This window comes from Leopardus geoffroyi, chromosome C2, assembly GCF_018350155.1.
Source record: "Leopardus geoffroyi isolate Oge1 chromosome C2, O.geoffroyi_Oge1_pat1.0, whole genome shotgun sequence".
In the NCBI taxonomy this organism is placed as follows: Eukaryota; Metazoa; Chordata; class Mammalia; order Carnivora; family Felidae; genus Leopardus; species Leopardus geoffroyi.
Window position 1 is genome coordinate 134,635,944 of NC_059333.1, and position 13,228 is coordinate 134,649,171.

Genomic DNA, 13,228 nt, shown 5'->3' on the forward strand with positions numbered 1-13,228 from the left:
CCACAAGTCCCAGACTGAGAATATAGAAAATCAGTCCTCGGTGACAAGTGCTCCATTTTCTCTACCAGCAGAAAGTACCAGTAATGCCCACTTGCACATTTCACTGTCTTAAGTCTTGCAGAACACAAATTAAATAGGCGTGGGTCTTACCTGCTAAAGTGAAAAACTTGGGCAACAATCTATGCTTTAAGAGGTCTATACTGAATTCAGTTTGAATCTTAAGGAATATCAAGTTATGTAGGATGGATTTCAACTATTATATTGAAGAATTTAAGTGATGATTCTCACCAAAGATAAAGAACTGAGATGTTCTCTACACAGAAGAAACAAAATGCATATTCATACTTACTGGAGGTCTTATTTTGGCACAGTGAGCTTCTAAAAAGAATTTTATAAGCTGCTAATAAAATGCCCAAATAAGTATTGCAACAAAATAAGGCTCATGCTGATTTCTTGTTTCCTATGACCTCATTCCTATGCTGCTGAACAGGATAATATTTACAGATATAAATCATTTTCATCTTCATTTAGCTTCAACAGAACATACCACTATTTTTCAGAGTTTATAATTTGTTAGGCATGGAGCTAAAGGTGGATAGCTGTTTACATATTTTATCCCTTTAGTCAAAAGAAGTATTATTAGTCCCATTTTACATGTGAGGAAACGATGGCTCAGAGAAGTTCTATAACTTGTGAAAGACAGTTAGTATGGTATGGAGAGGGGAGATTCAAGCCTAAAGCATGTGGGCTTGGCCTCCGTGCCAAGGGCTTTAATGATTTGTTGATCAGCAGAAAGGTGGAGAAAACAGAGTTAAGAATTTAGAGACCATAAGGCTACCTATTTCTCCTTTATGGAAATAATTCTATTATGGTACTTAATCAGTCAAGATCGCATTCAGTTCGAAGTAAGAAAAATTTAAACAGTGTCTGAAATATAAACTTTGTTTCTGTCTCGTGTAACTAGAAGTTCTGCAATTTCTCTTTGGCAGAATGGCGGCTCATAGATGCAGAATGGCGGCTGCGTCGTACAGCCATCCTACAGCAGAGAGAAAGTTATGAGAAGGGTGGGGCCTGTGTTGGAAAGCAAACCTTTGACCTACGTCCCCAGCAGCTGACTGGAAATTAAATGAGTGGTCAGAACTGTGTCCCGCTGCACACCTCAATGTGGGGATGGCATCATTAAAAAGCAACAGAAAAATCCAACAAAGTCTACACCAAAGTTATTTTAGCAAGGAAGAAAGGGCAAATGAATTTTAGGTGGGTGAACAGTACTGTCTGCCACATCTAACAGGAAAAGAATTTGGTGCAGTTGAGTTTCATTATAAATGATGTAGAGCACATCACTCATAAACAGTTTTGCAAAAGAGGAACTTACATTTTGTTTCTTACTTTTATTATTTTGCATCTTATTTTTATTATTTCATACCTTATTGAAGTATAGGGAGGGTGACTGCCTACCATAATCTATCCTGGCCTTCTTCCTTCCTAAATGAACTTGATTTAGTTCAGCCATGCAGGTCTCCCCAACATTACTCAGAAGGAAGCTGACCGCATCCCTTGCTGTAGGGTCAGTGATTCTCAAACACAGCGAGCACCAGAATTATCCGGAGGGTTTTAAAGAACACAGATGGCTGGGCCTCACCCCGAGAGTTTCTGATTCAGTGGGTTTGAGGTAGAACTCAAGAACTTTCATTTCTAACAAGTTTCCAGGGGGGATGTTGACACTGCTGGTCCAGAGGCTACAATTTAAGAACTGCTGCTCTAAAGGCAGACCCCAATTAGCCTAAGGTAAACAGCTTTCCCCTCAGCAACTGTTCTTGGTCTGGGGCAGGCACATGATCTAATTTGGTCCAACGGGGCTGAAAGAAACTGTTGTTTAGTATTAGATGAATGGTTTCATTCTCTCGCTCCTGCTGCGCTAAAACAAGGAGGACTGCAGCCCCCAAATAATTTGTGATTACAAGAGAACGAGTCCTAAGAAGCTGATGACGAGGTTAACACAGTGGAGATACAGAAAAAACTTGAATCTTTAATTGAGCCTCTTGAGTCACAGTACCTCTAGACTTCAGCTATGTTAAATAATTAAATTCCTTAAACTGCTTGAGCCAGTTCGAGGTAGAGTTTTATATAACTTGCAGCCAAAAGCATCTTGGTTGATACAAAGGATAATCCTGCAGTTTAAATGAAGAGCACAAAAGCAGGACATGAATGAATAAAATCTACATATAATCCAAGCATCATTTTAGACATTAGTATAAATCTTCCTCTACACCCATTTTTTATAACTGTTAATGAGCACCAAAATGAATAGTTTCATTTTTCCCCTTCTGACCTCTATCTACTGAACAGTCAGTCAGAAGACATAAAGTAGAAGCAAGAAGTAGAGGGTCTAAATAATTTTATCCATAAAGTGAACAAATAATCAGCAGTTAAGTTGATTGAAAAAAAATCACATTTTTTTGCTTTCTTATGTCTAATTTCCAATTTGCCTAATACAGTCTCTACCATATGCTTCCGACTCTATCTATAGAGAAGCAAAGGGAGGCAGGAAGAAAGTGGACTCATTTATTTTTTTTTTTAATTTTTTTTTTCAACGTTTATTTATTTTTGGGACAGAGAGAGACAGAGCATGAACGGGGGAGGGGCAGAGAGAGAGGGAGACACAGAATCGGAAACAGGCTACAGGCTCTGAGCCATCAGCCCAGAGCCTGACGCGGGGCTCGAACTCACGGACCGGACCGCGAGATCGTGACCTGGCTGAAGTCGGACGCTTAACCGACTGCGCCACCCAGGCGCCCCGAAAGTGGACTCATTTAAATAAGAGAGACTGAGAAACACAGTGATTTTAAATTTTGTGGAGTTCAGGATTTACGGAAGCAACAGTTTTTGGCTTAGTAATTCTAAAGTTACAGTGAAATAATATTTCTAATTAGTTATTTTTATTAGGGGAGTTTGGGGGATACTTTTTAACCGAAGACACCAGTGATTCTAAAATTCTAAAAAATGCAGTTAGACTTGTTTCTGGTAAGGAATCTAGCAATGGGACAAAAAAGCGCAAGAAAAGCAAACATCGAGATGGTGCAGAATTCAAAACTACGACTATTTATATATTGAAAAATTATTAGAGAAGCTGTTAGTAACAGATACCAAGAGCAGCCATTTTCCTTCAGCTGTTTACCTAAATGCTTCTGCACCACCAAGGTGCGGGCTATCATCAATCTTCTGCCTTTCCTGTCCACTCGCCTCTTCACAAAGCAAAGCAATCCAAGAAGCCCTCTTAATTAGACCATTGTGTCGAACACAAATGAATTCTCATTCCACTCTTAAGATGAAGGAGTGAATATCAGTTTATGAGTGACTGAAGTTGAGTATATTTCAATATTAGCAACACGAAAATATAAGTTTCAATTGTGGTATTAGAGATGGTAATATTTACTTCATCCATAATTGAAAGACATGTTCAAAATAATTAATTTTGGGAGCACTACCATGTAGTCGTTGTCTGAAACAAATTATGCAAATACTTTTATCTTGTAATTTATTCAACTGCTTTCTAATTCCTCGTTTTCTTAACTAAATTAGCGAAAACGGGAAATACATGACCAAAAAATGAATGTCCATCATCCAAATTAGCGTACAATGAATTCATCTTTCAAACTATAAGATCCAAGATGGGCAGATTTCTACTCCTGCCTTAAATGAATATTGCCTGTGTACACATATACACAGGGGTTTAATGGTTTCATTTAGATACTTGTGCCCCTACAGAAGCTCACACAAAAGACACCAATGGCAAGCGGTTAATTCATTAACCAAAGTATTTCTGAAGAAAAGACAGCATTAAACAATACAGTATTGGATGTGCAAGTGTGGTTATTTGAGGTCCCTGCCTGCAAAATGTGTGGTAGAGACAAGCATTGCCTATGCTGTTTCTAATTATTCCAATTATCATGGCACACTATGAAAACTTGATTAATAACACTGAAGATATTGTTGTGGCAATTAGCCATATGGTTGTGGGACTTTATTCTGTCACGATTTAGCCATTAGCATCTACTTATGTTTGTCAGAACAGTGCATCCGTGACAAGTTGAAGTTCCGCTCACCTTGCCGAGTCCCCTGTGAGCAACACTAGAGAACTGTTTATTCCTAGGAGCTTCTTGCCTGAGTAAATTTTTCATGTGGCATCCGGTCTGACTGGGGACAAATGTCAAATAGCTTATGTGACGACCCATCAAGCTAAGCTTTTTCTGAAAAACCATTTAGTGACTTGTGTGCCAAAACAAACTACTTGAAGAAAAGAATTTGACCAATAATAAGTGGTCATCAATGTTTCCCCACATATTCCCATGGTTAGTAATTCCGAGAAATTGATCTTTATATACTGATACAGAAATCTACAAAAGGGGCATTAAAAAGGCTTTCCGGAGGTACACACATGTACACACGCACACTCTACAGCTGAAAATTTACCACTTCTAATATTCTGCATGACATTTGCAATGAATTTACCTAGGAGAATGAAGGAGATGATCCTTTTGATCACGGGCAAGGAGATTATTTTAAGGAAGAATAAACAAAGATAGTGGTCAGTACCTGAAGTTAATGCCAGAGAGAAGATAACGAAGGGCCTTGCAGAAGACTAAAAAGCTCAATTAAGGAAAACAAACTTTACATTTAAGATGAAAACTACTGTTAATGTGAGAATGAAAAGTAGAACACTGTTTACTTATTTATTTGATATTTAAAAGAGAAAACCTTGAAACAGTTGCTAGCAGCTATGGTTTCATCTCATGCTTGGGTCCTTGCCATGCTGAGAATGGGTCACCACATGAAAGGGCTAGCCAGCTTGCCTGCAAACTGTCGGTTTCAGAAGTTTACAGTAAGGAACATCAAAAAGTCTAGGCTCCCGCGCCCTGAATAACCACATTGGGACAAACGGGGCCTTCAGTCAACCCAGAGTCTGAGATCTGCACAGAAGTGGTTCTCATCCATTTCCAGCCGCCAGCACAAGCAGGGACGTGGCAGCAGCACTGCTGGGGTGCAGTCATGCTGAAGGGCTAGGCATCCCCGAGGCCTCTGAGAGGTTAAGATTTCACTGGCCACGATGCTAATATCTCATTTAGAGGAAGCAGATGGAGAAAGCATACATTTGGCAAGAAGAAAGTACAGGCTAAGCATGTCACTGTAACTTTAACAAAAGCAGCTCTCATTTCGTATTAGGAAACTGAGAATGGAAAGGTCAACACATTCAGAAGACTTTGGAATGTTGCCCTCTGGAGTCTCCACAGTCCCTGAAGAGCTGAAAGAGCAGTGGGATTAGGAAGAGTGTAGGATAAACCATCATAAAGAGTCTGGAGTCAGTGACAGAGGGGAACCAGCTTCCTTCCCAGTGATCTCAGCGATTCTATCTAATTCACAAATATTTATGAAATAAGCGAATTCCTTCTTCTATCAGCCCCATAGCTCCAGTCCTTCCCTGCTGCTCCTTTGCTAATTGAAGTGGTCCCCACTGGATCACCACCTTGTAGATAAACTCCTGAATTACAGACACTGGCCCAGGCAACTTCAAGTCTGAAAATGTCAAGTTCATAGTCACAAAATTCCCGTAGTTTTGCATAGTGAAGATACTGCAGTAATCATTTTTAGAAAAGTGTGTAAATATTTTATATATTCCATTATAAAACTGTATTTGCCTAAAAAAATTTTGTCTTAAGTTGTAATAACACTGGCTAACATTTATTTGAGTGATTACTATGCTGAGGGCTTTACCTATAGCACTGCATTTAATTCTGAACTCTTTACAGGTATTATGCCCATTCTGCAGATGCGAAACTGCAGCCGAGAGGTGCAAATTACTCTTCTGCAAGGTCGCACAGCGGAAGTGGTAGAGTGACTTCAATTCCAGGCAGGCTGGCTCACACTCTTAATCACTCTTCTACAGTGACTTCTAATAAATGGCATTTAAATGTAGTAAAACCTTTAAAGCACCACATTTAAATGAAGCCAAGTATCTGGGAAGAAATTAACAGAATATTACCAATAATTTGTAAAATGATTATTCAAGCTGAGCACTGCAGTGAGAAGTCATGATACAGAACTGTAGCAGATACAGAGATTTGAACAGACAGCTTAACCCTCATTTCTCTGGTCCAGAACTCATTACTGTACCCTCTCCCGCCCCAACCTCCCTCCTCCTGTATCCGGGAGAACAGTTAAAGGCTCTAGCCTCTAAAGCCCACCCTCTCCAGTCTCCAATCCTTGAGGGCCAAGATACATCATTCTCTGAGTTGTAGTTACCTTTCCCTCTGTCACACCACTGCCGAACACCTTATCTTCCCTGCCTGACATTTCATCAGCTTTGTGTCTCCCTGTTGCCATCCTATTTCGGCCCATTTTGCTGCCAGAGAGCTCTTTCTATCCTGCACTGCTTATCTGAAGAACTTTTAGTATGGCATCTAAAATCCTATCTTCTGAGACTCATTTTTGGACACTTCCTTATATGCAGCCCATATTTTAGTCTTTCTTAACTGCAGACTACAAAGTCATGTTTTCTCTACCACCTTTACACATGACAGAAATGCTCTGCCTCTTCCCTGGATTTGGGGAACTTCTTCAAAACCTTTCTCAAATAGCTCTTCTTGCCTAATCTGCCTTCTGACTATCATGAAATACAGATGGCCATTCTTCTTAATTACCAGAAGATATACCTTCATTACTACACAAATCTTTCAGATTTACATGCCTTTTTTTTTTTTTAATTTTTTTTTCAACGTTTATTTATTTTTGGGACAGAGAGAGACAGAGCATGAACGGGGGAGGGGCAGAGAGAGAGGGAGACACAGAATCGGAAACAGGCTCCAGGCTCTGAGCCATCAGCCCAGAGCCCGACGCGGGGCTCGAACTCACGGACCGCGAGATCGTGACCTGGCTGAAGTCGGACGCTTAACCGACTGCGCCACCCAGGCGCCCCAACATGCCTTTTATTTACAGGACTAACTTCTATACCCCATGATGAATTCCTCGAGCTATATTTCTAAACTTGTCACCAGCACATAAAAAGTGCTAAATTAAAGGGAAATGTTCAATCTACATTTAAAATAATTAATTTTATGTATTTTTCTACATACTATCTAACATCAAGGTTGACCTTATGTAATAAGACATAAGTCATCTATATCTGTTTCATAAAAGCCAGAAAATAAAAGTATAAGCAGAAAGAAAATAAAAAAGATACCCATAATCTCATAACCCACATATAATCTTGGTTTCTGGCTTTCCAATTCTATTTCTATGCACAGATAAGACATAAATACATTTATTTTATAATAAAAAATATGTCCACAATATGTCTATATTATAATCTTTTTCTGTGTCAACAAATACTTATCCCTAAAGAATGATTTAAAATGGCTGAATAGTATTCCACTGTACAGATACACTGCTATCTATTGAACTAGTCTTCTATTCTAGACATTTATAAAATTCTTCAGTATCATAAATAATATGGCCAAAAAAGCTTTACGGCAAAATTTCTGTATGTCATTAATTATTTCCTTTGAATAAATCCCTAGTAATGGAACTGAGGGTAAAGGTTATTTACAGTTCTATGAATTTTAAACAAACTACCAAATTGATCTTTTCCATCAGACTTTCCCAAAACAGAGTGTATACCTTTGTTAATCCAACAGGCAAATGATTATCACTGTTTGCTTTAATTAGCATGGATTTGATTCCTAAGTTAAATGTTTTCATATGCCTATTAGTAGATATGTACATATATAATCATATCTATATCAAAATATCTATACATCTGCCTATTTCTTTATTCAGCTATTAGTTTTATTTATTTGTAAATGATTTTAACATATTACCAGTATTAATCCTTTGTAATATCATTGCAAATATTTTTCCTAGTTTGTCCTATGGTTGATGGCATTTTCTGCTATACCTTTAACATTTTATTTACCAAAATCTCATTTTTTAAATTTTCTTTTTGCTTTGAAATCACATGTAGAAAGGCCCTCCCATACCCAAGAATAATTAATATTTGGCTATTTTTTTCTAGTGTTTTGCGGTTTTACTTTTTACCTTTAAATTTTTATGGGATTAATTTCAGTATATGGACTGCGATAAGGACCTAATTTTTCTCAAACAGGTAATTGTCTGAACACTGTTTCCTGAATAATTTATCCTTTTCCATAAATTTTCCAAAAATTACACATTAATACATGTAAGCATACAGAACATATTTAGTATCTATTTACTATTGGTATACGCAAATTTTTACATACACTTGCATCTGTCTTTGGACATTCTATTTCGTTTCATAGAACAGTCTGTTCATTTCTATACAGGGTAACAATGGATGTAATTTAACCACCAATTAAAATTCATTTTTATTTATATACTTTTGTATGGATGTTTTACATCCTAGGGCTGTTTCTCTGTCTTATGTTTTGTTTTGTTTTTTAATTTTTTTTAATGTTTATTTTTGAAAGGACAGAGAGACAGAGCGTGAGTGGGGGAGGGCCAGAGAGAGAGGCAGACACAGAATCTGAGGCAGGTTCCATGCTCTGAGCCATCAGCACAGAGCCCGATGCAGGGCTCGAACCCACGAACTGTGAAATCATGACCTGAGCTGAAGTCTGACGCTTAACTGACTGAGCCACCCAGGCGCCCCTGTTTTATGTTTTTGAAATATGGTGACATTTGGCCCAGAAGTCTGAAGATAAAAGTTTTAGACATCGCCCCATTAGGTAGCAGCTATGGGTACTTGGGTAAGCTAGTCAGCATCTCGGAGCCTCAGTGATACTTGCTCTGAACATGTCAGGGAGGAGTTGGGATGGCATGTGATATCAAGCATCTGACACCATTTGTTAAATGATTATTTTATATCCAAGTAAACATGGTTTAGCTTAATTCCAAATAACCTAGTCTTCTGCAATTCTCCTTATCCATTTATTTTACTTAATATTCACTTCTTAAACTATTCTTGCTTCTTCTTAATATGGATAATTGAAAATTAGCCATAAGTGGATTTTTCTCAGTTCTGAATTAAATTGAAAATGGTGTGACAAGTTACTAAAATTATAAATCTTTCTTCTGGCATTGTGAAAAACAAAGTAATAATAATCTCACCTCTTTTTCTTTAACCTTCTGAGATAAGGCAACAGAGTTTTAAAAATATCAAAATCTGGGGGCGCCTGGGTGGCACAGTCGGTTAGGCGTCCGACTTCAGCCAGGTCACGATCTCGCGGTCTGTGAGTTCGAGCCCTGCGTCAGGCTCTGGGCTGATGGCTCAGAGCCTGGAGCTTGTTTCCGATTCTGTGTCTCCCTCTCTCTCTGCCCCTCCCCCGTTCATGCTCTGTCTCTCTCTGTCCCAAAAATAAATAAACGTTGAAAAAAAAATTAAAAAAAAAATATCAAAATCTGAACACTTCTATCACTTTTAAAAAATCAAATTAAGAAAGTCTAAGCTCAGAATGTTTTTTTAGAGTTTAGATTTAAAACTAAGTTATCCTCTGATTATGGCACCTTTCACATTTATATCACCTTAACTTCTCTGGAGAGGAGACAACTAAAATTTAAATTAAAAAATAATTAATCAAGTTTCATATTTCCATATTGGATTTATTCCAAAATCAAGTGGTCAGGCCAATAAAATAATTCCTCCTACAGCAGCAATAGCTCTGTGTATTTGTTGAAAATCCCCTCGGAACAACCGCAGTCATAGAGAATTCGTCTTCGTATAAAAGTGTGACATTACTTAACTGTTTGCCTTCACTATCAATCTTTGATCCAATCCCCTGCCTGCTAACATACTAAGCAAGTGATTCTCTATTTTTAATGTGCATGCAAATATCCTGAGAATCTTTCTAAAATGTGAATTCTTGGTCAGTAGGCTAGCTTGGTACAGGACCTGAGCTTCCACATTTCTACCAAGCTTCCAGGTGATGCAGTGCTGCTGACCGATGGACCACACTTTGAGTACCACGGGGTATACAAATGACTTTGAAACAGAACCACCTATAATTATCATTGGTTCTAGTTCACTTTTAGTAAAATCCTTCCCGGCCATCTTTTTTTCTGATTTCACTTGCCACTCTCTACTTTAGACTCAATTTCATTCTTGGGGTCAATCTACAGCTACTGGCAACAATAGCCCATTATTCAGGCTACAGGTGTAAAGCATCAAGTCCTAATGATCTCCATCAGCCATTTTGGGGTACATGACCCATTCCTTCCAGGCATACCTGCCTACTCCTTCATGGATTCACCCAGGCTGCCACTGACAGAGCCCTGTTTTATTTTAAAAGGACTATTAGTAGCTTTGAAATAATTTTAAAAGGAAAAGGTGAAACAAAATACTAACTATCAAATACTAGTATTCCTAAATTGCTAGATAGAAACATTTGGTTAGTAGTAATTCACAGGCAAAGTAACTTGGAATTTGCCTGAAAACTCTAAGATAATTTTGCAAAATGGATATATATAAAGAAGAGAAAAAGAAAGGGGGCAGGGGGAGTTAGCAGTAAAGTGACCAAGAGGAGTTGGAATGAGATGGATTGGATCTCATGGAAATTATTTGAAGCTGAAAGTTGTCTGCTTTCTTTTGGGTTCTATGTGTACATCAGGGATTCATAAATGTCTTACAATGTTTATTTTTGCTTCAATTACTCTATCACTACATAGCAGTGGCTCACAAACTTTAGCAGACGTCAGAATCACTTGCTGAGCTTGTTAAAAGAGATTCCTGGACCCCGTCACAGTTTTTGATTCAATAGGGACTGCAGAATCTGCATTTATAACAATCTTCGAGATGATGCTAGATGCTGTCTGGGTTAGGGACTAGACTGAAGAACCACAGCGTATGCTATTCTGGAAAACTGTTTGTGTATTCTTCCTCTGATTAAAACAACTAATTATTATTTTGAAAATATCTGGGCTTAAAATAAGATTATACTGTGGAAAAAAAAAGAAAATATCTGGGCTTTCATTTGGGTGATACTTCAAATTTTCAGTGTGAATCTTCAATGCACGTTTTCACAGTGTGATGAGATGACAGCTTTTAACTTAGTACAAAATACAAGTGAAAGAAGCTTACAATGTTGTTTTGTTTGACTGATGTATAGTGATGATGAAAACTTTCGAGAGATTGGGGTTCCTAAAAATAAATGAGGGCAGGAAGATAATCAGCAGAGAGCTGAGAGGTTCCCAAATGAAAATTACTGTTTTGTCCTTTCCAGTAAATTCTTAATGTCTTCAGCTGCAGAGTAGCTCATTTCTGAGGTTCTTTTTGGCCTCATGAGTTAATCACACCAGGAGGAGTCACTTTAACTCACATGCCTTTAGGAGTAATGATACGTTTAAATGATTAAACAATCAGAAAAAAAAATGCATATCTCTATAATGAAAGCAGTTAGCACACACATCCATGGTTTATATGAGTATCACAAGTCATTTGTAAATAACATGTTCATTTTAGACATGTAAAGAGTTCTGTCATGCCCTGTGAAATAAATTATATTTTATTGGTGCCCGGGTGTTTCATAACTTTTATTTATTTGCTGCAAGAGTGGAGAATTAAGATAGAGTAGTTTATTTCAGCAAAAGACTGACAAATGGCTCATTAGACACTTATGGAGCTGAAGCTAATTGTACCATTTTTTGTTGTATTAATTGTCACTGCTTGCTTAACATGCTCATGCTGGTGGTCATCAGTGCCCATTTCTCACCACTATCCCACAAACCACTTTCTAAAAGAAACAATAATGAAGAGGAAAAAAAAAAAAAGGAAGATAGAACTTAAAATATAATTTGGGCTGGAAAAGTGCATGGGAGGAATGACAAAGGGTTAAAGTGATGGCCCTTCCCCACTGGGCCACCATAATCATCAATCCCAAACAGTAGTCACCTCAAATCACCTAACAGTCTGAGTCACAGGGAGTGGAAGAGCCACTTTTTGTTATTCAGGTTAAATATCATTTACATTATATACTTTTTTTATTTCGCCAGAGACATAAGGTCAGAATTGATTGAATATGTACTACCTGCATATAATGATTTCTCGTTTTTTACAATCATGTGCTAACGCTGCACAGTAATGGCCTATGGATGAAGAGACAGATGTACTACCAGTCATTCGCTACACATTTGCATTAACAAATCATCATTTAATTGAAGCCCATCCAACAAGTTTATGCTACTTAAATAAAGTTCCTTTCAATAAAAGATGCCACAATGACACATGGTTGTTAACCACGAGGAAATAATTTTTTTAAATTATATTTATTTTGGTGTCAAAGGCTTAGGTATGCATTAGACAACCTTTTATTAATTTTAATTTTGCTGGGAATAAGCAACCTGACAAATAGCATTTCAATCCAGGCTACTATAGAGCAGGATCATTCCCTTTTAAATATAAACAGTCAGTAACAGCACAAGTTTCTGCACTGCAGATTTCACTTCCTCTTCCTTTCCCCCAAACGTGTTAAAGAACATGGCTTATCTAAAAGCTATACAGGAGATATGTGCTAATATGTATGCCAAAGCTCTAATATTAATATAAACCTAAAATCCTGCTCCTGTCAGGGAGGGCTATTATTTTTTAAATAACATACTAAGTTTCCTGGATAGTATCTAGGAAATTACCCAATAGACTTAAAATTTCTATGCTTCTTAAAAAAATAAGTAGGGAAAGGTTGTGCAAGTATTAATTCTCAACCTTGGCTTCACACACACAGTGGCCATTCATACCACTTTTTAAAAATTCTGATTATATTTACTGTATTACCTAGTTCTTTTCTTTAGTAGGAAGAAAGGAAAAGAAGAAGAAAAAAATCCCCTAGCACTACCTCCCACCTACAAAATTTCTCACCATCTTAAAATAAGGGTAGTTAAATATGGTTAAGGGCATTTTCTCCCACTTCCTTCCCAAGTCCTTACGTGAAGGTGGTTTTTCTTTGTTTATGCTAACAGTAAGGGCAATCACTTAAAATCAATTTCTGCATACTGATAACCTAAATGCACAGCATTATGCATTTGGTGGACAGATATGTGTATGTACATTTATTTCACACATGTATACAGACCTACGCGTCTGAATGGAAGATGTTATAAGGGGTTATTCTGACAGCTTCCAAACTGACAAAAACTTGGTCCTTAAGCACATGTTTTATTTTCTCCAAGTGAAAAACAACCTTTTATTTTTTCCTGGGTTTGTGTA

At 37.5% G+C, this 13,228-nt stretch overlaps 1 protein-coding gene across 17 annotated transcripts in view; it reads right to left on the reverse strand.

Annotated features, from left to right (window-relative positions):
• TBC1D5 (TBC1 domain family member 5) overlaps positions 1–13,228 on the reverse strand; it is a 539,941-nt gene that overhangs the window by 171,714 nt on the left and 354,999 nt on the right. The window lies entirely within an intron of this gene.